This window comes from Anas acuta, chromosome 6, assembly GCF_963932015.1.
Source record: "Anas acuta chromosome 6, bAnaAcu1.1, whole genome shotgun sequence".
NCBI lineage: Eukaryota > Metazoa > Chordata > Aves > Anseriformes > Anatidae > Anas > Anas acuta.
The window spans coordinates 37,317,265-37,340,995 of NC_088984.1; the positions used below are offsets into that span (position 1 = coordinate 37,317,265).

At 39.2% G+C, this 23,731-nt stretch overlaps 1 protein-coding gene and 1 long non-coding RNA gene across 5 annotated transcripts in view; both read left to right on the forward strand.

The window, feature by feature from the left end:
- The window catches only part of SLC39A10 (solute carrier family 39 member 10), a 191,907-nt gene that overhangs the window by 14,825 nt on the left and 153,351 nt on the right, over positions 1-23,731 (forward strand). The window lies entirely within an intron of this gene.
- LOC137858607 (uncharacterized) lies at positions 9,917-13,803 on the forward strand. Its single transcript, XR_011097880.1, has 2 exons — positions 9,917-10,014; positions 11,515-13,803. It is a non-coding gene; the product is annotated as an uncharacterized lncRNA (long non-coding RNA).

Here is a 23,731-nt window from a genome sequence, read left to right on the forward strand (position 1 = left end):
CCAGAAATAGACAAGTCTTCAAGGTTTGTGGGTTTTTCCCTGTAGAGATTGGGAAATGGAGGAGAAATAGAACAAAAATATCTTATTTTTTTTCTGAGTGGCTTCAGCATATTAAAATCCTGGAGCAAAAAGGAAAACAATGTAGAAGTTGTTTGAAGGCTTGATTTCTTCCCCACACATGGTATTTCCAGGTGTTATATAAAGGCATTATATTTATGTATAATTTAATATGATAATAGTGAGGTCAGCTTCAAACACTTGATCTTTCTCTGCAAAAAACAGTTCCCAAGGTTTTTTGCTTAAAGCTAAGTCACAACAGTACCTTTCAAGACACTGCCTTCTAAAGGCACAGAATAGTAATCTCATTCATGTAATTTGTCTGTGTTGTATTGCTGCTTGTTCAGGTATGAGACAATAATCAGTATCCCTTAAAATGGGAATTGAACGTTCATATTTCTGTGTTGATAAACCGTCAGATAAGCCAGTTATACAAAGCAGCCTAATGCTTGGCAACCTGGATTCATCTGGATGGTCTGCGTTTTAATACATCCAAAAAAAGGTGCTATGTCTCAGTAGTAGAAATGTAGATCTGTAGTGACAAGAGAATGGATCTGGAAGGTAGTCACTGGCAAGGATCTGGGAAGCACTGTGGGCAACCAGCTGAGGAACAGTTCTGTTGGGAGGCCGTGGGCTAAGGTGTGTCCTGGGATTTGTGTGTAGAGAACCAAGACTGGCGTCTTCCAGAGCACTCTCAGGCAGAAGTGATGACCTTCCTGCAGGAATGCTGGGTGAGTTCAGTGCTTGTGCTGTCTAGCAGGTACAGGCTAGCAGATTCTCCACTTAAAACTTAATGGCTATTAAAACTCAAGAACTCTATAGACTGGAATATCAGCCTTAGGGGCTGTTGATACGTGAATTGGTAAATATATGGTACTCGAAGGCTGGATGCTGTATCATCTGTTACCTGACCTTAGATATTGTTACTATTATGTTTACATTGATGTGTGTAGCAGCAGGTACACTCTAAAATACTGTTAAATAGTACTGTAATATATGACCTGGGTTTAATCACTGAGGCAGATTACTAGTTAGAAATTCTGGCATCTCTAGCAATTCCTGTGCAACCTACAGGTTGTTACCAGACTGGCTGAGATGCAGGTAGGATTACAGTAGTGCAATATTTACTGGTTCAGCTTTTTAACTAATGGAATGTGATTCTCTACCCTCACTATCTATGGGCGGTTACTCTAAAATCAGTTTCAGCATACATTCAGTGGGAAGGTTGTGATTTTGGGGAGGTTTGTTTTTCTCCCCTGCCAGCTCTTCATTGTTGGGAATCATGGGTACTGAAAAATGATTGAGGTATGCAAAGGAAGATGTCATCCATGACTAGCAACCCTGTAAAGGAGTTGCCAGTGTAAGCTTTGAGTGATTACATGTTATCAGTGAGTATTGGACATCAAATATGATAACATAGGTACAGATACGTGCAGGTAAACAGGTAAGCCTACATGCAGCAAATACTAACATTTTCATCTTTTTAATAGAACTGAATTAAAATATTATTAATCTGCAAATTCAACAAGAGTTTTAACTCCTCTGTCATTAACTCATGCTCAGCAGTCTACTTTGGGTGATTTTACTGGACCAATGCTTAATGTTATGAATGTCTTTAAATCTGTTACTGACCATAGACTGTATTAAAATGTATCACGGAATTGCAGTGTATGAGAACCTGGTTTGCAATTCACAGGATAGTCTGTTTTAATACTCTTAGACATCTTAATTCTGAATTCCTCAGAATATCACTTCAGGTTTTCACTTAGTACAGTTCTGTTTCCTGAAAAATCAGGGGGAAGAGAGCTAAGTCAACACTGAATGCCTCATAAAATCTAATGCTTAGGAGTCTATTTTTCATACCAGAGCAACAATTTACAGCTGTAGAAAACACATTGAAGGGATATGTTTTCTCAAGTCTTGTCTTTCCTGAACAAAATCAAAACATGATTTTGCAGACATATTTATTTGGAGGAGAAATTAGTATAGCTACCACATTTTGGTACCCAATGAAAAGAAAAATAGACTTGTTGATCAGGTTGCAGAAACTGTGGGAGATCTAAAATTCCTCCTAGGCTTTGTATCTCTTAAACTGTAAAGTAAATGAAGATTCTTTCAACTTTACATGTTCACCACCACAAACCAAGTATTGGCAATGTGAATGTAGTAACTCAGTAATGAGGGCATATGGCTTGAGGGTCTATAAGTTAAAAGGCCCCATGAGAACCACTTCTGCTTCCTTGTGTAGGCTAGTCAAACTTCATCTTTGCATGATGGAGTAAGCAGGACTGTACACCCATTCACTTTGATGGAAGTTAGCCCGTAGAGTTAACTCATAATATGCAGCTGCTGCAGACCAACAGCAAGATATTCCTTTCTTCCCGCAGTGATAGAAGTAGAATTCTTCCATATGCTACTAGTAAGTTTCTAGTACCTCTTTTATGTATAGTATCTGTAGCACAATATGATTTACATGGTAATTTAGATCTTGTATTACAATTTCATCTTTTCCTTTCTGGAAAGGACCACTAATAGCTCTTTTGCACCCCAACCCAATCTGGGAGTGGCTGACAATCCTGAGAGTTCTACCAGCAAGACCTATTTTAGCTGTGTCTTGGACTCTTTCAAAAGAAAAAAAAATTGGAATTTAGTAGTGAGTCTCTGAAATAAAGACAGGTTGTATATCAAGATAGACCAACTCAGTGCATAGATAGGAATGTTCAGTTGCTTCTCAGGTCCAAAGAAAAACATCCCTGTTTCAGGCTGTTGAAGACTGCTTTGCTGTTTGACACAGTTTGAGTTTACTTCTGTTTTGTTAAATTATTTCAAAGTTTAATGCTGTATGCAAATTTTAAACATTAGTTTTAGTTGTATAATAAAATAATGTCTAAGGACTGTGTGATATGATTAAAGTTGGTGTTATTTCAAACCCTCCAAATTTGGAACTGGGTGGTCTTTAAGGTCCCTTCCAACTCAAGCTGTTCTATGATTGTGACAATGCTTTATTTCATTTTCTTAGTACCAATAGTAGCTTAGAGTAGTATCTACTACTTGCTGTGCTCTACATGTGTATGGTCATTAAAAGTTCCATCACATATCTTGTGATGGAACTTGCATTTAAGTAAAATCTTCTAGTAGTTGTCCATTGCCCTAAGATAAGGCAGATCTTCAGGCATAATAAAACTTTTTAATGAGAACAAGCATTCTATCAAGACAATCGAAAGTTGTTCAAAAATTGATGAAATTTACATCTTGAACTTCTTTCCAATAAATCTGTGCACATCTCATCTGTAGCAGGAGTTTACATAAATGCAAATGGTTATAAATGCTTGCTTCCAGAAAACAGGACTGTTAACTTTATCAGTCAGATAATGCTAAGAAAAATGGTGAACAAAAGCTGTTCTTTAATGTCCTGCACATACTTCATGAAAAGCTTTCAGAGAGATTTTCTGTTGGTCTAATATGATCCTTACTACCAGACTGCCAACTGGCCAACGTGTGAAATGCAAATAAGACCCTACAGATCTCTCAGCAGCCTTTTTGGCACTGTTAGTGATCTTAGAGATTTTCCAAGGAAATCAGAACAGCTTTGCCTGAGCAGGCTGTTTAACAACTGTATTTTACTGCAGCAGCCATTCTTTTTACCATTTTTTCTGTGCCTTGTTACAAGAAGTATATCCCACCTGCTGAGCTTTTTGTTACTCCTTTGCTTCTTTTACACTTTAATATAATCTGTGGTGATAATATTGAAGGACTGAACCACTTCCTAAAAACTAAAATCCTTCAGAAGAATGCTTTATATTAATGAACTAAATGTTTTTAAGAGTCTTTTTTTCCCTAATAAAAACACAAGTTTCTTAAAGAAGAACAAGGGGATATGGGCTGGATGTTGACAAAGATCCCTGAAGCCTTTGCAAAGCAACACCTTCCTCCAAAGACTAGGCCATTTTTGATCAGGCCACTCTATATTATACAGTCTACTTTCATCTTTTTGTAATAATAAAAATTACATGTAGCAGTCCATATTTCAGAAAGATTTGTAACTCACAACAGTCGTTCTATTAATTTTATTTCCAGGCACATTAGTAGCCCATAATTGATTCAGAATGCATGTTGCTTTTTTGTCAAGTCACCAAGCATCAGGGAAGCTGTTGCTAAAGGAAGCCTGGATTCCAGTTTCACTGTATGATTAGGCTGTGGTCTTATGACTGATGTGTTTTGTTATGGGCTTATGCTAATTACCTGGAGGCTGGAGTCTTCAAGTCTGTAAGTAAAATGGCATCTGTAGCCCTAAGAGTTGTCAGGGAATTGGTGTTCATCTGACAAAACAGTGGAACTGATGCCTTCTGTGGATAGCAGTTTTCTGCAACTTCCCCTGAGGACAATGAAGATGATGGAGTAATGTTATTCCCCTAGAAAGAAGGAACAAAAAGCTATCCTACCAGCAGTAGGATTAAGCATAGATCAAGAGAAGCGCAAAGTGATGGGTTTTTGCTATTATGCAGACTTTATGATTGCAGAACCTGCCAAGATCAAAGGAAGTTAATACAGAGGAAAGACAGCAGGAAGCATGAGTCAGAAGAGGCTGTGAGCTAAAAGAGGAGGAGGACTGTTAAGATCTTAAGATGTGTCTGAGTGGCAAGAAAAAGCATGATACAATCTCCCACCCACCCCTTGTCTTTGCCATCCAAAGCTTTTGGGAGTGTGGGTAAGGCTGATGTGTTGATTTGTTCTCCAGTATTACTGAAGTAACTCACTGTAAATGTGGAACTCAAAAGCGGCATCTCTAAGGACGGAGTGCGTTATGAGTTGTTTGTGACATTTTAGCAATGTGTTTTTCCTGAAGTACTAGAGCAACTAGCCTGAACTTTCTTACTTGCTTGGAGTTGCTACTAAGGATGAGCGAAAAGATTGAAAAATGGTGACTGAAGTCTATAAAGTCAATGAAGCTAAAGTTTTACAGTATATATATGGCAGTAGTATTTCAGCCTAACATTTCATCCCAGTTCTCCTTTGGAAAAACACAAGACTGATAATTTTTTTGGCAGAAAGTATCTGTCATTAGCCTGAATCTCTGCCTTGTCACTTGTGCAATCCTCAATGCTTGGGTGAAATGAGGACAAAAATCAGTTTGTGCTGTTGTCAGGTCAGACTACGCTGTTATCAGTAACTGCACATGATGCATGTCACTGGCAAGCATGGTTCAGTACATATAGCTCATCTTAAATAATTCATATGACTTGTTACAGGGTGGAATTTTGTAGTTATTTTTGGGCATGTCTGAGTTATTTCATTACAGTATGTCTCAAGACAATTTTTTTCCTGTCCTATCATTTTCCCCAAGATTTCCTCTTAAAAGTTCCCTCCCAAAATAGTAAAGACAATCTACCTACCCCTCCACCCCCCACGAAAAATAAAACCTCTCCTATGGTGAGCTGACAGTTTCCTATACACTGAGGAGGAAACAAAGATTACTGTGAATTTCCTGTTTCCTAATATTTGCAGCTGTTTCCCTCCAAAGAGCTAAGACACCTGTCATAACAAAGAGGAGTGCTTTCTTTGAATCTATAAATCAGCAAGAATTATTAATGTACTATAGGGGGAAGCTGTTTTTAAGCATTATTCACTGCTTCCATTATCCAATTTTAATGGAACACAAGAAAATGTATTAATAGTTTGCATCTGTGATCTTATTTTCTAGGCTAAAATATAAAGAATGGAACAAGCACTGAAGTTATCCAAGGGTTTTAAAAAAACAAACATGATAAATACTCTGTTTATATTCACCAACAAATGTGGAAAAAAAATCTTGAAACTGCCTTTGAATGCTATAGTACAAATGTTCTCATTCAAATGCATTTCTGGTTTATAAACTAAGGAGCTGGATTAACTGTGACTGTTGATTAAAGAGATAAATAGCATTTAGCATTTGACACTTAATTCAGAGGCTGTCATCACCTGTCCCAGCTTCAGTGTTCATCAAATTCCGTACCAAAAGGCTCAGTAAACTTATCAGGTGTGTAATATTCATCCTTCTTTCAGAAAGATTCTATCTCATTTAAACTTTGAATATCACTTATTCTTCTAGTTCTGAACTGGCTATTAAAAGCATGCATGGTGAAATATTGGAATCCGGTGTGTATTCCATGTTTCAACTTCTTACTGTTGTGTTTTCAGTTCCTGGCCAGTTTTTCCATTGTTCTTTCTGCAATCAGATGGACACTGACAGCCCTTCCACCTGCACAGGGTTCTATTAACTGGAACCTGCCTGTGCAGGTTGGAAGAGCTTGCCAGATTATTCTGGTTGTTATAGAAATAAACAAGTTATGGCACTGAAAACTTGAATGTGATGTATGTTATCCTTGATGTCATGTTTATTACTATGTAGCATGCAAGTCCTCTGAGATTAGGACTCTCTTGCACTAATTACTGCATGGAGAAACAGGAAGGGGTTTCCTTGTCAAAAGAGCTTATAAACCACAAAAACAGAAAATGATTGCAGCAGGAATGGAGCACAGGCAGCTGAGGTGGCTTGTCAAAGATCTTGTGGCAAGGCAAGATCTGAGCATCTGGACTTGTGGTTCAAGAACCTGCTCTGCTGGATGTGGCAGACTACACAGGTGTTTGGTTCTGCTATGCAGAATCCTGGTTTTGGAATAGTATGTCCGACTTGACTAATTAAAGTCAGAATACTTCGGAAAGGTAACACATCGCTGTAGTTCAAGCACTATTGCTTTCCACTCAGCTGCCATGCATGTCTCTAGATCAGTCCTGCAATGGCAGCCCCTGTCAAAGGAACTGGGAGGGACATGGGGCTCCTCATTCAGGCTGCTGGCAGTCCTCTCTCCTAGCACCCACTCACTTCATTCTGGCATCATTTTCTCTTCGTGCTTCCAAAATTCTAGCTGATCTATAATATTCATATATTTGTGGTAACCACCTGGATTATATCAAAATCTTAAATTTAAAAAGTGCTGCTGTTAGTTCTAGCTGTCTTAATGCTGTTTCTAGTTTCTACTGAGGTAGGCTAGGAGGAAGTGAAGTTGAGAAAAACTTGAGTATTTTTTAGATGATTATGGATAAATAATAAGCAGCTTTTCCCTACTGCTGTTATCAATTGATAGCTCTTTTGTCTCAATTTTTCTCTTCTGTTGCTGAATTAACTTAACAGTTTCTTCAGACCTCAGTAACTTACATTAAATGTATATCTAGGCGAGTTCTAGGGGTCTTCACTGAAGAGGTAGAAAATCAAGTGCAAATTGTTAATAAATTATTTTTCTTGGCTCTGTTGTGTGACTGAGGCAGCAAGTAGATGGAAATATACAGAAAAATGGGAGGGCAAAAACGATGAGAGAAGATTGACGAGCTGGGCATTTTGGTCATGATCATTAGAGGGATTAAAAAGCCTATTCTCATTTGATTTCCATTAAGTTTAGTGGAAATTCAGAACTTTTAGGTAGTTTGTAAAACCTTAGACCTTTTAATACTTTCCATGAAGCTACCCAGATGAATAGTTGGCTTTTCAGCCACTCTTTTTTTCTAGAAGGTGTGGTACAAGACTTGCATTTGTACTATATGACAGGTGAAATCACTGAGTGATTCCCATTGGCTTTACTGAGCTTTGGAACATCTTTTTTACAAATAAGATCAGGGAGCCTTATACAGAGATATAGGATAGAATGCACTAGAAGAATATCAGTAACATGCTGCTGACTTATCTTACTGAAATACCGTAACTGGAAAGATCAGAGGATAGTTTCTTTCTCCAATCCAAAGCATTTGCTGCAGGTGCCTTTCCTCTTTTTTTCTTCATAAAGTAACTGGATTTGTAACTCAGGTATTTGAAGTAAATGTCTGAATTGCAATGAACCCAGCCTCGAGGATGATGATAATACAGTTGAAAAATAAATATACCTGCACAACTTAAATGTTATAACCTCTCATTTCACTTCTGAGGCAGGAAAAAAGTGTTTCTCCCGAAGTGATTTCTTGTTTGCTCTTAGGGCATACTTCCTTCATGTTGTGGTTTCCCACACTCAAAGAACAAAATGTAGTTTCTAGCAAAATCCTATTTCATATTAAGAAAGAACAACAAAGAATAACTTTAAACTCTACAGAAGAGACCATATTTCATTTTAAGATGCTTCTTCTGGAAAATCGGATGGCATTTGTTTCCTCAAAGGCAAAAATGTAGTGTTGCTATCCAGATACTGCTCTCACTTTGTCTCTACCATAACTGGCCTTCCTAGAGCCGGCACTTATTCCAGCTCCCTCTCAATGCTGCAAACCAGAAATAAGATCTTATTTACCTTTTACCACTGTGTGTTTTTTTCTCTCATGTTTCTGGTGCACATTTCAGGTCTAGTACGCTTTTGCTGCCTGCAGTGGGCATATTCTGATATTTTTGATGGTGTACTGAACTAATTGGGGATCCCATCCTGGTTTTCAACATTTCCCAGATCTCAGGCCTTTATGCTATTCTGAGATCTTTTTGTGTTACAGGATGTGGCGCTAAAATGCGTTTCTCTTTTTCCATATAACATGAAGCAGCCCTCAGGCCAACCGCGCCTTTCCCCTGAACACCTTGCGGGATGCCTGTGATCTGCACTTGCTCCTCATCTAATGTTTGTGTCAGTAGGAAGCAGATGGACTATCTAAGTTATACCTAATTTAGAAATGTTTCTGAAATTTCTTCAGGCTTTTCTTATATACACACACACACACACGTATGTATGTATATATATATATGTATGATGTCAGTGGCATGCAGGGACTGGAGGGAAACTGCAGCCAAACAAGTTTTGTCTAAAACAAAGATTTATGGCATATAGAGATGTTATTTTTCACATCATCACACTGCTTCAGTTTAGTTTTTCTTTTTCCCAGCTCTTGTGTGGTAATATATGATTTCCAGACTTGCCTCTTCTATGTGTTTTTGCAAGTTTGGGAGATGGAGTATGCAGTCATCTTAGGCAGATAAAATGTTAGGGAGGCTAATGTTCCAGAATATGGCAAGACTGGCAGAACAGAAGTCCCAGCAGCTCAAGAAAAGCTGCTGAGCAGAGGAGGGACTGTGCAGGTTGGCTTCAGGAGTGCGAGGCAGAAAGCAACTGGGGAGCTGAAACTGAGAGAGGACAGGCTGGGCGGGGAGAGGACTGCTCCCCTCTTACTTCATTCTGCTTCATCATGTACCTGAAATGCATTCTGTTAATGAATTTTGTATTTTGCGTTTAGCACATTTGGTTATTCAGCTCATTTTTTGCTTTATTGTGCAATTCTGTCGTTTTCACTAACTGGTTTGCATCTTACCTGTCTCTAACATGGATTCCTTAAATAATAAGGAAAATGAGCCATTTAGAAATCTCCCCCTGCTCAGCTATACAGTGAGGTGTTCTCTTTGTACAGCAGAGAATTGCTTCAGATGCAGCTGTGGTATGCAGGCTTTTAAGCCTGAACACAAGGATAAAATGTAAAGAAGCAGATGAATAACTCCTCCAGAGAAAAAGGAGATTTTCCTCTTCCCTACTGCAGGAGACATTTGGAAACTTTTCATGTGAGCTCACAGAAGCAACGTATGGCTTAATTTCTTATTAATTGGGATTTTACATTAATCACATGTGATTCCAGGAATTGATTGTAAGGTGGTTACCTGTAGCAACCTGTCAGTTGCCTTGGCTCACCAAATAATGTGACCCCCATGTATGTAGCAGGTGTTCTCCGTAACTGCTAGGAAGTAAAGAGAAAACTACAATAATATGCATTTATACAAGGTGGAAACAGCTTGTTCTCCTAAGGAGGACTTTCTTTTTGCTTTACAACCTTGTATTTCTGTACCCTGCAGTTCTGAAACTCTATTTCAGAGCAAATAGAGCAGGGAAAACATCACAAGAAATCAGTACCAAAACAACAATGAAAACAGGCAAGAAACACCATAAAACTCAGTGTTTTGTGAGTAAGGTATATATCAGTGAATGGACTGGCTGTGTGGAAAAGGGTTGGGATTCTTTATAGCTAAACCTAAGAAATATTTCCTTCTTCAGACACATCTGGAATTTTTTCCAGGAGGAAATCTGTTTCAGTTTGCCTTGCCCTTGCAAGGAAAGGGAAGGAGAATGCTTCTGGATTCTAACTAGGGGTTTTATAATCTCTTGATGCTTGTTAATTACTCTGTTCTCCTCTGCCAGTGGTGCTACCCTGCCCTGCAAAAGAAATGTGGAGGTGGGGAACGCTGGCTCTGTCGGGTGCTCTGGAAGCCTTCATAAGGCTGAAAATGATAATGGGGAAAGAGCTGGAGGATGCATATGAACAGCTTTGTGGCTATTCCACATTGGCCTACTGCTGATCTGGTCACTTCCTTCTGACTCCTTCCTGCTGCTCCACAAGCACATAACAGGACACATGAGGGTGCTGACAGGAGAACCACTTCTGGTTGAGGTCCTAGCAGCCATTTTATACAGAGGGCCAAAGGCAAAATGCACTCCTCCCACCCTCAGTTCCCATCCACCCCCAACAAACTGACCTCAGGCACAGTTCTGAGATGCGTTTTGGCTGACATTTTTGCCTTCTGGCCCAACAAGTCCTTTGCGATTGAAGTGAACAGCAGAGGATGGGCCCAGAGCCTTGAAGGCTGTGGTTGTCTTACAGGTTTCGAGCCAAGGCTATTTAATTTGCTATTGGGGCTCTCTGAGCCTCCTTCCATAAAGGGGCTTCTGCACCATTAATGTGTTACTCTGCTTTAAGGTCTAATACAGATACTGCTTGGCACTGAATCTATTTAAATCCAGTCATGCAGAAACAACGGTAGCCCTAAGACCACCCCCTCTGCGTTCAGATTGGAGAACTGTGAGCACTGAATGCTGATACATATTTCTGCTCTTCAAGTTGATTGAATAAATGTCACTCAATGGGATGATGCACATCTAAAATACTCAGAGCTTCATCTCTTGAACTTCATCTGTAACTAATAATGTAATTCATCATTTAGCACTCTGACTGCAAAGAGCCAAACCTCAATAGTTTGAGGGGAGTGAAATGCTTAAATATTTTTAACCTAAATATTGGGTAAATAGCTTCCCTCTGAATTCCAGCATTTAATCAAGCAGCTACTTAACTTGTATTTCAGGTCCAGCTCTGTTAAACCTGCATGCTTAAATGCCTTTCTGTGCTGGTTGTGTTTTGTGGACTTGGTGCTTGCACTTGACAGGGTCACTTCTTTAAAACAACTCTCCTTTGCAGTTCTCAGTTAGGAAGGTTTACTTCTGTGAGAACTGAATGTTCAGTGTCCCTGTGGAGAAGACATGTAATCTACTTCTAGCAAATTAAAATCTAATGCAGTTTGTCTGTATTTCATTTATGCCTCAGGACAAATTAATGTTTTGTTTGTTTTGTTTTTAAAAAAGCCTTTAAATGAACACGGTGAGACTTCAGATTAACCTACTTGTAGTGTTTTTATTTCAGGTTTCTTTTGGGAATTGGATGCGGCTGTTAAATTTCTCCTACGTAAAGCATCAGTGGCAATTTGCTTGCATTTTTCTGCAAATGGATTTTTCACTCAGAAATACAGTTGGATTTGGAAAAGTAAAACTCAGAAAAAGACTAGCTATTGGTATTTACCATGTTATTTCATGCTCCAAAACTTTCAAGTTTAATAAATTATAATCCCAGAAAAATCAGTGTATACTGGGGAGAGGTCATGTTATGCAGAGTTTGATGTTCAAAAGTGGTAGTCTTTTCAGTGCTGTAAGGTGAATGAAATCCATTCATCTGTGCCAAGACAGCAGCAAGACTCACTAGAAAGAAAGAAAGAAAGCATGCTTGTGGATTGACTAGTGTGAAGAGATCCTCCTATGTACTTGTCAAAGGCTTTCTCAGGTATGTTAATGGGTTGAGTGGGAGATATTTTACCTTTACAATGAGGTTAGTCTGTAGGAAGTTCTGCCTTCTTCCTGGACCATCAGTAGCAAGGCTGCTTAGAACACCATAACCCCTCTTCAGCATTTTCAGCTTCTGTCTCACTGCTGCTGGGACCCTGCTTTGAGAGGTGTGAGGAACAGAGGTCAGTGTATCTGACCACAAGTGTATTTTCTCTTGTTGAGAAGCAGCTGGCAGTGAAAGATCTATTTGCTTTCTCTCTAGACTCATCACATTTTTCAGGGCTGGGGGAGAAATGTTACTTTTGGCAGTCCTGCCTGTGATATTTGACAGCAGAAGTGCTGTATAGGGGTTGTATGATCACAGACACTTTCTAATCACTTTCTAATCAACTTTTCAAGTCACTAGGCAAAACACAATTCTAAGAAGAAAATGTACCAAAAAACTGCCCAATTTTTGTTCTAGTTCATTATACTTACAGCTTACATACTTGAAAATTACTTATCTGCAAGACAAAAAAGTGCTGGTCATACCCATACCCCATCCTCATCTAAAATTAAAACATACTTATATGTTGTAGTTTACATAAAATATCAGTATTGTTTAGCTTTTCCACACAAAGCTTCCCTGCAGGTTTTGGAGCTAAGGTTAGCTTTTCCTTTTTTAGTGTAACACTAAATCTGACTCTTCTACAGCTGCTGAGCTCACTGTCATTTCTTTTCACCAATTAAATCTGACTGATTCAGTGTGGAAGGACCAAACACGAGAACCCACTGACAGCCACAGCAGCAGTTTCATGCATGGCATATAAGCCCAGAGGGCAAGTGTCAGGAAGTCAGCAATCTGTTAAATGCATTATCTGTGTTATGCAAAAAATATTTCTTACTAGTTCTCCTCTTTCATGTTTTGGTTTAAAAGCCCATTATCTTGTGAAATCTAATTTGGCTTGCTACATAGAAATGTATTAGTTGAGTAGATAGATTCTTCTGTCTTGTCTTGGATAGTTAAAAGGGTTGTTAGTCCATTTTCTTCAGGGCAAATACAGATCACCACAAAGGTCAGAAAGCAATTGCCTTCCATGGTGAAGCTGTAACTATTACTCACTGTAATAGTTGGTGTAATAGCAGTGATTAACTTTCGAGTATATCATATTGTGGTAGCCAAGGCTTCTGATTTGGTAGGTGTCTGCACCATCTGTGTCAGACTGTCTTTACAGAATAAGATAGTGACTTGTACATAAAGGTTTGCCTACAAAGCCTTCAGTATTAGTCACCACCAGAATTAAGTTACCAAACTAAATGGACCATTGATCAAACTCAGCGCAACGTTCCTGCTTCCGTAACCAAGAGCTGCAATTAAACAAATGGCCTCATCTTCCCTGAACCCTTCCTTATTACCCTGAGTGTTCTACTTGCCCAAGGTGTTTCAAGGTGCAGTTGCTGCAATTTATGCCTGTGTACATCACTTTTTTATGGTACTAGTTACTGGAAATACAGACACTACGGCTTTCAATAAAGACTCAACTCAGGAAGCAGCCTGCAAAATGTGAGCATCTGTATGCTGAATGGATCACTTTCAGCCTTTATACTGCCGCTTCCACCAGTGGAAAGTGGCTGTGAAGTATTGTGAAGGCTTCCGGAACAGGAAAGGTCTTGGGTCTTTATCTGTGCCAGTGAGGGATGAAATCATGTGTGCTGAGCCACTGTTTTATCTTTTAATATCTTGTGGTTCTGCTCTTTAGCATGACTGTATTCTTAGCAGCTCTTCATATAAAAGGTATTTTTGCAGTTTGGTCATAACATTTTTTCTGTAATGCTTGTACAAATATTTGACTGCTTATGTACAGTGTCTATTAAAGATGTGCCTCAAGTCTTATGCTCGGGTCTGACTGCTGAACGTTTTCACTAGCTTGGTCTTGTTTGGTCTATTTCCAATACAGAGAAAGGGTTTGGATTATAAACATGTGTCATCTACTCGATGAGTTATGAAGTATTTTGATCTGACACATTATTTTAGCCTGTTCATATTTTAAGTGCATGGAGAAAAATTATTTGTGACTGGCCAGGCAGTGTGCTTACAAATACAGTGAAACAGTTGGCTGCAGTAACTGTGTCAAACAGATTCCTAGCTTTAACAGTGCACTGAGTATGTGCACGTCAGCTCTGACAGAAAGGTGCCAAATAAGAGCCAGAACTAACACACAGGAAGTCAGGATTGAGTTTTGCATATATTCAGCTTACCAAAGCTAACCTAAGCTACTCTAACCACATTTACATTTGTAGTTCTTTCTCCTCCATGCTGGTTGCCTGCACAAGATCTTTGCCTTAATGGCATGCTATGTTTTAAACTGGTAGCACAGCACACAAATACAGGGGTTGTGCTTGATGCAGCTTCTTGGGGTGCCAGGTTGAAATATGGAAAGGGCACCATGCTGCCCTAAAATCAAGCACTGATTATAAATCATTAAGGAATAACTGTGGTGAGAGGGGAAGAGTTAGGAAAATAAAGCCGTCATGTAAAAAGATAGTAAGTAGATCAGCAGTGTTGCCTAATGACCAACTCAGTGGTGGGACAGGATAGAGATGGCTCATCATAACCGTGGCGTGCTCTGAATGGGTACAAAAGGCACATCCAGCTCTGCTTGTAGTTACCAGCCTAACAAGCCAGGAGGGGTGATGAGAATTCATTTGTTAGTGCTTCTTGTAGACAGTATAGACAGCATTGCTGCAACTGGCCCTGGTCAGACCCCTTGGCTCTGTCTGCTTTGGCACTTGAATGGTTGACAGATCGCTTTGGCACAGACATCTTAGTGCTTATGTGTATGTGAGAGAGTGGGTGAAATCAGGTTTGCTTTAAAAATAAATTTCAGCTGCTCTTTCAGTATGGTCTGTTACCGATCCCTGCTGCGTAAGCTGAGCTTTGTTGCACGGTTCTTTACTGTGTGATGATGACTGCGTGGCTTCCTCCCTGGCTGGCACAGACAGGATTAATGCAGGGCTTCAGGTTGCAGACAAGCTCAGGTGCAGAGCAGACGCCCTCATGAGAACCAAGGCCCCTTCCACACGAGAAGTTGTGCAGAGATATTTATGCTAGGAGCCAGGTGCTGCCATGCACTGTCAGAGAGGTGCTATACCTAGCCAGTGATGTAGAAGCCTGGCTTTTCACAGAGGCTGGTGAACAGCAGCCAGAATTACCGAAGTCAAGTTGCTTTTATAGGACACTTTCCCTGCGTGTGTATGGTTTAGTCTACAGTCCGTTTGATGCAGAACTGTTAAATCAAAGCTGAGCTAATGTCTCTCAAAATGTGGTCAATTTGCAGGGAGTATTCTGTTAAGGCTAGCTAAAGACTGTAATATGATGTTTTTGCTCAGACAACCCACTTAGTGATGTTCTAGACAGAGCTGGCATATGAAGGCTCTTTACTGGAATAGAAGCCCCATGTACAGAATGAGGAATAAGTCCCTCCCAGGAGGAGCCTGCTGTGAAAGAATATAAGGCTTTTTCTCCTACCAGTTACATCATACAGGAGCTATAGGTCTGCTTTTCAGAATTACAGAAACATTCCCTTACAGCTTTATCATTAGTAGGTTTTGGGTGGGGAGTTGTTCCTATGTGTGGTAATTAACACCTGTGGAATTTTTGGATGGCCATAAATAATGATTGCTTTCTGGCACATGTGAGGATGGCTCCTAAGACTGGGTTAACATTAAGTGTACAGATGTGCACTATTTAGCTCTACTTCCTGTTTCTGAACAAGACATCAAAAGAAGTGAACGTTCAAGCCTATTTTTAGAGGATTGGACCATGCAGCATCAATGCCAAGTGAGGTGTACATTTCATTTCCTCTTCCCACTTAGTGGAGCTCTAGACAATGAGCACGCATGAGGAGGCCCTGAAGGCTTGGCTGCTGTCGTCAGTAGTTAGAGAGAAAGGCAAAGGAAAAAGCAGATACAGTAGCGTTGTCCCTGTCAGCAATGAGAAGTGTCATTTGAGATGGCCACTTCTTAACGTAACACCAACATAACAGAATGGCTGCTCCTATGTGGAAAGATGCAGTTACCAATATGGGTCCTTTCAGTCCTAAATGTTCTGTGGTCCAGCAGTAGTTACTGTTAGTATCGTGCATATGCTTTTAAACCTGTGCCAGAGAAATTTCATCACTCCAAATGTTCACAGAAGTAAATTCAAAAGAGGTGAATACATAGTTGCAGCAAAATCATTTAGAAGTTCAAACATATTTACTGGAAACGTACTGGATGATTCATCTGTCTCTGCTGGAAGTACCTCAGGCTCTTAATATTCATGGGGGCCTACAATAAAAGAAAGTATCACTAGTTTCATCTGCAGTTCTTCAATTATAAAGTCTGTCCTAGCAAAGCAGTACTGCAGTATAGTCAATCCTAACCCAGAGCAGGCTTTATCTGCACATGTGGATCCCATTGAAAGCTCTGTATAGTTCCAATGTTCAACTGCCAGAAGCTCCAAAGGCCTGACCAAACCAGCATGCAGGTTTGTCGGCCAGTAAAACCTCTCCAGAGACAGCCTTTCACTTCAGTAACCTCATAAATATTTTAAAGACTCTCTTTATGTCTGTATCAACCAGTAATATATTGCAGGAGGACAAATAGAATAAGAAAAAATACAGCAGACCCCTTTGTGTTTCCACAGAATTTCAACTAATTTCTTTTTTATTCAACTTCATAAACTTTGTGCAGAGGTTCCCCAGAATAACTTTCAGATACAGGTTGGCCAAAACGATGATAAACTGGCATCAGAGGTCAGCAGAATGTGTGACTGTTTTCTGTCAAAGAAGGAGAGGTATTTGGGGGTGAGGGGTGAGGATTTATTTTTGTGTGTTTTTAATATACGTATATGCACACGGACTTGTGGCATGGCTTGGTCGGTGTTTAATAAAGTGCATCACTTTAATGAAGGGATGCGCATCTGAGCACAGACAGTTTTGGAGACTGGAGCCAAGTTGCTGTAAGGCATTTGCAAGTCTTGCTGCAATAGTGGAGTTTCCCTGAAGGTGCCTGCCTGGTAGGTACTCACACGCTCAGCATTAAACTCCTGTCATATTTGGAGACAGGAATATGTCTTTTCCTGGAGCAGAAGGGGGAGGCGCTGTGCCTTGTACATGTTAATTTAACAAATTCTGTTACTCCCCTTCTGTTGCAGGAACAGACTTCAGCAGGGTAATTGATGCTTCCTTCATTTTCCCTCTAGTTTTGTAATATTTGTGCTTTGTATCAAAATCTTTATTACTGTAGACTGATGGGAAGTGACTTGTGGTTTATAGTGTAAGATGTGGAATATTTACTTTCTGAATTTTATTTTTCATGTAGGGTTTGAAATATTTTTTTTTATTATTTATTTTATGTTCAAAGCAATGGTTGCAATTAGAGGATTTAGGTGAAAACTAATAACAAAGTACTTTCTTTAAATTTTATGCTTTCCAGCAATATATATAGATAAAATATATAATCCAGCAATTCTGCATCATCACTCCAAATTCACTTTGTCTAGGTACCAGGCACCATCTTCTCATATCAGTAAGCCCTCTGTTTCAGTCCTTTTCAACCTGTGCAGACCCACACACACGGAGCAGTCTGTTGGCCAGGTTAACCTGCAACAAAACTCTGGTATATTTTTATCTGCATGTTTTGCTTTCCATCTGCTTCCAACCACTATGGTGTTTGACTCCTTGCATAGTCATAAACGTAATTCTCCTTTGTGCCCATCTCATTGCACTGCAGTGAGAAAGGATGGGCTGTTACTAGCAGTTGTGGTGCAGCAGATGAAACACATAAAGGAGTTGGAAGAAAAAGAAAAAAAAAAAAACACATTTGAAATTACTTCAAAAGGCACATGAGCACATAAGTCGTCATCTGCTCTGAAAAGTAATTCAATAATCTCCCCCAAATCATCTATACTTGATTCATTCTGTTTTAGCAGCCATATTATTTCTGCTAGCAATTGGAAACTCATCTGTCTGAAAAGCAAGTGTCTAAGCTTTTATTTTGAGATGTAATATGCCATAATATTTTGAAAAATGAACAAGACATGCCTGATTGGTTAAAAAGTGTGCATTTATGTAAAAATGTTCAGCAGGCTGAGTGGTATGTGGGAAATGCCAGCATTCTAAACTTTGATGTAAAGCTAATGTCATGAGGCATTTTAATATAGCAATGTATCATGCCATAATGTTTCATTAAAAGAGGCATTTGGAAACATTAGACAAAGTACAGTTCTGCAAAATGAAATATTTTACACGGTACTTTCAACTCAAATATTCATCTCTCAGTACTTTCTGGCAAAATGGTAATCACAGGTGAAGACAAAGCTGCCTACGCTGTAATCCATAGTTGGCTTCTCTCATGTTTATCTATTGCACATTGTTTCAAGAAAACAATAGAGGGGGATTTCCAACTGCTGTGCTGTTCGGTGTGCCCCCATTTTGAAATATTTACTTGAATTCCACAAAGAGCAGTGGTACTCGATTAGTGAAACACAGCATCTTTTCTCTTTATGCCATTAAAGAGTTCTCTCTTCTTCTACATTTTCTGTGCTCTGGAAGAAAATATTGCTGTCACTTTCAGTGGGGTTTGCCTTTCATCTCGCTGCTTTTCAACGGCTTTAAAGTCTCTAAGTGGTATCCAATTTATTTGTATTCTGATGCCACTTCTGTGAAGCATACCTTTCTGTCAGCTGAGTGCAAGCTTTAGGTGTTTTGTATTTGGAAGCTATGGTATAAACAAATTGACAATATCAAGTGCAGCCTATCCTCTCCCAGGCAATTTCCACCCCTTTGCTATAGAGCATTATTCCTTCAATTCATTCTGCACAACCATTTACTTTCATCTGAGTAGGGCTAGGGTTGACTCTCAGTCCCCAGAGCCTGCTTTAAAATCCCTTGGATTTGTGTGGAGGCCATATGCTAAACAAGAAAGTAAGTCTTCGTATGCCAGAGATACTGGAGACAATTACTCCCTTCCCTATTTTTCTTCATCTGTTTTCTTCCTATGTTAAAGGCTTCTTCAGCACTTAGAGTGGTGGCTCTGCTGTATTGTGCTGCTGACTTTTAACTGCCCTACTGGGGTCTAAATTTGCCTTCAGGTGAGCTCTCAGAGGGGCTAAGCTTGCACTAACGCATGAAAGCAGGATTTATTTTCATAGCTGCTTGTTCTTTTTCTTTTTATTTCAGCCTTGTACTGCCTTTGTAATTTACTGTTTGTCTAAATAACAGCAGCCAACAGTAATTTGTCATTTTTAGCACCAATGTATCCTTTTGTTCCACCTTCATCGTTTTGGTGTTTGTCAACAGCTTTTTAATGTGCATGTTTTCATATGTGTGTTACGAGAGTGACACACAAGTCTGCAGAATCAAAATGTTATTCTGGATCGGATTATCAAAAAGCTTAATTTGGATCTTTTAAACATGTAGGTATGGGTATGTTTCAGAGATATTTCAATTATAATTAGAGATAACAAGGCAGATGGGAGAAGCTTGTGGTCTTTTATCTTGGTCATTTATTTTCCTGTGGGGCGTTTTTCCGGTGTTTGAAATTTTAATGACAGCCATAATGGAGAGCAATACTGCTCTTACAAGAGAGTACTAGACTTCTAAACATGACCTTTTAAAATATAATAAATTACTAATACAGTATTTAAAAACCTAGGTAGCCAAATAACCCTCTTAGGTCCGAAGTCTAGTTTTGCTAAGACTGTAACTTTGGTAGCAGAAGCAACATTTTTGCTTTCGTACGAAGTCATTGCCAAACATAATGGTGGAATCTTGGACCATTTGGGTAGGGCTTTAAGCTGCTAAATTATCATTTAAAATACCTACATATTAGATTTAGAAGAGTAGCAAAATAAGAAAGAAGATATATTTAGATTCTATATTACCTCATTTATGTCAGAATTGTTTTAATAACTACAGCTTTTTGAAGGTGGCCTGTGAGTAGGTGCCATACTTACCATGTTTGTGTACACATTTACAGGCCTACAGTCTGAACCAATTTTATATAAAGTTACTGTTTTACCAAGTTATTCAGGTTTGCTGACATTGAAGACCCTGACACAGTACAAACAAGCTTTACCTAATACCACTTCTGGATTGTAATGAAGAATTTCATTTTCTGAGTGTTTTTTTTTTTTTTTTTTGTATCGGTGGTATTTGCTCTTTTTTGTAAAAGCTGCTAGTCTTGGTTGTATCTTTTGAAGTATGTATGTATATATATATATATATATATATATATATATATATATATAATATAAAATATATATTCTCTTTTCCTATCTGAAGATGTGCTTTTCTTCACAGCTTTTTAAGCCAAGCCATTCAGTGAACCTCCCAGAAAACTAATGTTTTTAGTCAGGGAAAAGAAAACCGGTACCTGAAAGTTATAAGGGTGATGGGGGCTGACAGAAGTGAAGTAGCTGCCAGCATACCCAAGATACCTTTACCCCACCTCACTCAGTACTCAATAAAAAAGATAGGCGCCAGAGCACTGAAGCCTTCAGTGATGCCATTTTTGGAAAGCTTGCTGAGAAACCCAGCACTCTGGGTGCCCCAGCCAGCTTGTGCATCAGCGTACCCCTGAGTACGCTGTGATCAGACCTCTGAAATATTTCAATGCTGTGCATGGCTTATTGCATAAAGAAAATCCTAGTTTTCATAAAAAATAAAAAAAAATATGTGGAAGTGATGGTCCTTGCTAGATATAGTGCCACGTTTTGGCTGTGATAGCATACTGCCTCATGCCTGTGGAGCTCGTGTGTTGCCCATGTTTTGTTCATTGTTTGGTCTTGTCCAAAGCCACTGAAGGAAAGCAAGTGCCATGGAGCAGCTGCCTGCATCGTGGTGCGATCTCACTCAGCCCTGGAAAGCATAAACCTACAAAGACTGGCTGTAGATAAACTGTTGGCAAAGTTTACGACTTGCTTCAAGGCACACTGAAAGCAGCTGAAATCTTTCAGTAGACATGGAGGATCTTTGCATACTGTTTTGGTAGAAATAAAAGTAACCAAAGATGCTGACTGGCAGAAAGAAAAGATGGGGGCGAAATACAGAGTGCTAAGGGAATGAGAATTTTGCCAGTAACTTACAAGCAACATCAACTTAATCAATAATCAGGAACGAGATTTCCAAGTAATTTCTCTCCCTTAGATTTCTCTTCCTTAGCATTCCCGACAACTCCATACAATATGACCTGAGGATTTTTTGACAAAACTAATGTAAAATACATTATTTTGTATTTAGTAATGCAATTTTTATTGCACTCATGGTAGTTATTGGGAGCGTTAAGATGACAAGAGAGCTTGCCATGCTTCCAGCAGACTTATGATGGCAGCAAGCATCCAATTTCTCTGGATTTTGTCACCTTTTGTAGATTTACGTAGTGGTTTAATAAGAGTGAACAATGAGCTATTTGTTTGTCATCTGGGAAAGCAGTTATATGAGAAGATCTCCTTTGAATCTTTTTAGGTTTTGTTTTAAAGAAGCGTATGTGGGAAAACAAAGTATACATGCTCGTAGAGGTAAAGTAAAGGACGGGCAGATAGAAAGGAATCAGCAAAGCTCAGGGAAACTGGGAAGTCTGATTAATTTGGAAACTTGGCTCACTTTAAAAAGCTGTAAATGCTTGGTAAGGGGTGGGATGATAGTGGATTATTAATACAACTTTGGCTTACACTACTGCTGTTCATGTGAGTACAACAGAAATAGATGATGCCTATGTAAGAAACTGGCTACTTGCTGCTTTTATGTCCAGTTGGCATGAGGAAAATGTCAGCATTTTGGTCTGGAGCACTGATCCAGTATTTCTGAAAGGACAGCGCTCAAACTTGGCTGCTCTTTTTTTTAGTGAGCTGGAGGACATTAGGCACATTAAGGTACTTTTGAGACTTCGAGGGTACATCAAACTGTCCACATAGACATAGCCACAGCAATATAAAAATGAAGGTAGTATTCTTCCATGGTAATGAAATTAATGAAAAAATCAGAGGCTTCTTGAAATTCTCAGAGGGCTTTTGTAGAAATTGCAGTATACATTCTAGTGCAGTTCAAAGAACCTGCAATTCTTATCACTTCTTGACTTTTATGCTAAATGAAAATAATCCCATAATGAGAAAGATGTGGAAGACAATTCCTGAGTTGTTATTTTTCATGAACTGAGGGGAATTTTAAAGTGAAGCGCATGCCGTCTTTTAACTGAGCAAAAGAATAGGTGGGCTAACATTAATGTGCCTGGACATTTTTGGCAACGCTGTTTGTTACCTCCAGGTGGAGTTAGAATAGATTCAAATACCAATGGTATTGCCTGAACTTCTGTAATGCTGTGCATCCTCTACCCACACTCTTGCAAGGTTTAGCTCTTACCTTTCACCATTGCAGAAAGACTTGAGCAGTACAAAATCCTGAAAACTGGGGTGTTCTGGAACTTGCACTTCTCCAGCTTCTGACTGATTTCTCTCCCTTAAAAACACAATATAAAGAGTGGCTAGAATAGGAAATACATAAAAATAAGCTTATTCCATATTTTTAATTATAAAAAATATATAGAGAAACGGTCACTCTACATGAGTAACTGCACAGCCACAGCTGAAGGTAATTTTGGTGGGCAAAGCACTCACCCCACTGAGCAGGTTCTGTACCTGTAGTCCTGTGACTGAGGCAGACGGGAAACCCAGGACCCAGCCCAGACTCTATAGAAGACCATTTGAATCTTCCAACTTTCTAATTTCTAGTTAGACAGACTGGGTTTTTTTGTTTACTCATTAGATAAATCTTGTAAATTTTTGAAGAAAAATTAGTATATGAATGAGCAAGATCTGTATCTGCATTGCTTGGAAGGCAAATACTAAATAAGTATCAGAAATAATTAATTTCTCTGTGAAAGAAGTTTTATTTGATGTCTTTCTGTGCATTTTTACTGTGTACTGTGTTTGATGTATCACGACCAAATGCTGAAGTACCTTGCTTGTCTTTTTCCCCATCTTTCCTTAGCAGAGCTCTCAGTGATTTCAACAGTGGTTTCTTAGAACTTGGCCTGAAGTCTAGACACATCCTTATTACTAGAATAGATTGCCTATAGTCTGGCTGGCTCTGAATTTTCGTGCTCTGTTGTTCTGTCTTAGCCTCGCAGCAAAGAGGGGGGGGTTGTGTTTTTTGGTTTTTGCTCTTTTCTTATTACAGTTTGACCACAGTGTTGTAATGGCTTTAAGCTCTCAACCTTTAGGAAAATTTTAATTGGGATTTTTTTTCTTCTTATCTGTAATTTACACCCTAGGGTCTTACTAGAATGGCTTTGTTGATTCTGCCTGTAAACAACATCCTTGTATCAGAGCTGAACTGAGTCAGTTGCGTTTAACCTCCAACCTTGGAAATGTAACAGTGGCCTGCTATTGCCATAAATGAGACTGCTGTTGAAGAAAAAAACGTGGTCTTGGTTGAACTTAAAAGATCACATTTTGCCACGTTTAATGCAAGACCTCTTCAGTTGTAAATGGTTACCTTTTGGGAAAAAATATGTCTTAGGATAGTCTCACGGCTCCCTATGATTTTTTCCATAGATGCATTTAAAAGTATTGGTCATTGGTCATAAAGGGATTCCAGTGCAAGAAGCATCTTGCTTCTAATATTCCATTTTGTGGGTGCAAAACCAAGTTCTTTCTTAAGCATCATATTTATGCTGTCCTCAGTATTGTCCAGTGTGCAGACCTTGAATGTGAGCAAGGATTTGAAGCGGGGAGAGATGAAACATCCCCCACTATCTCCACATAAAAACCCTCTGGTGCC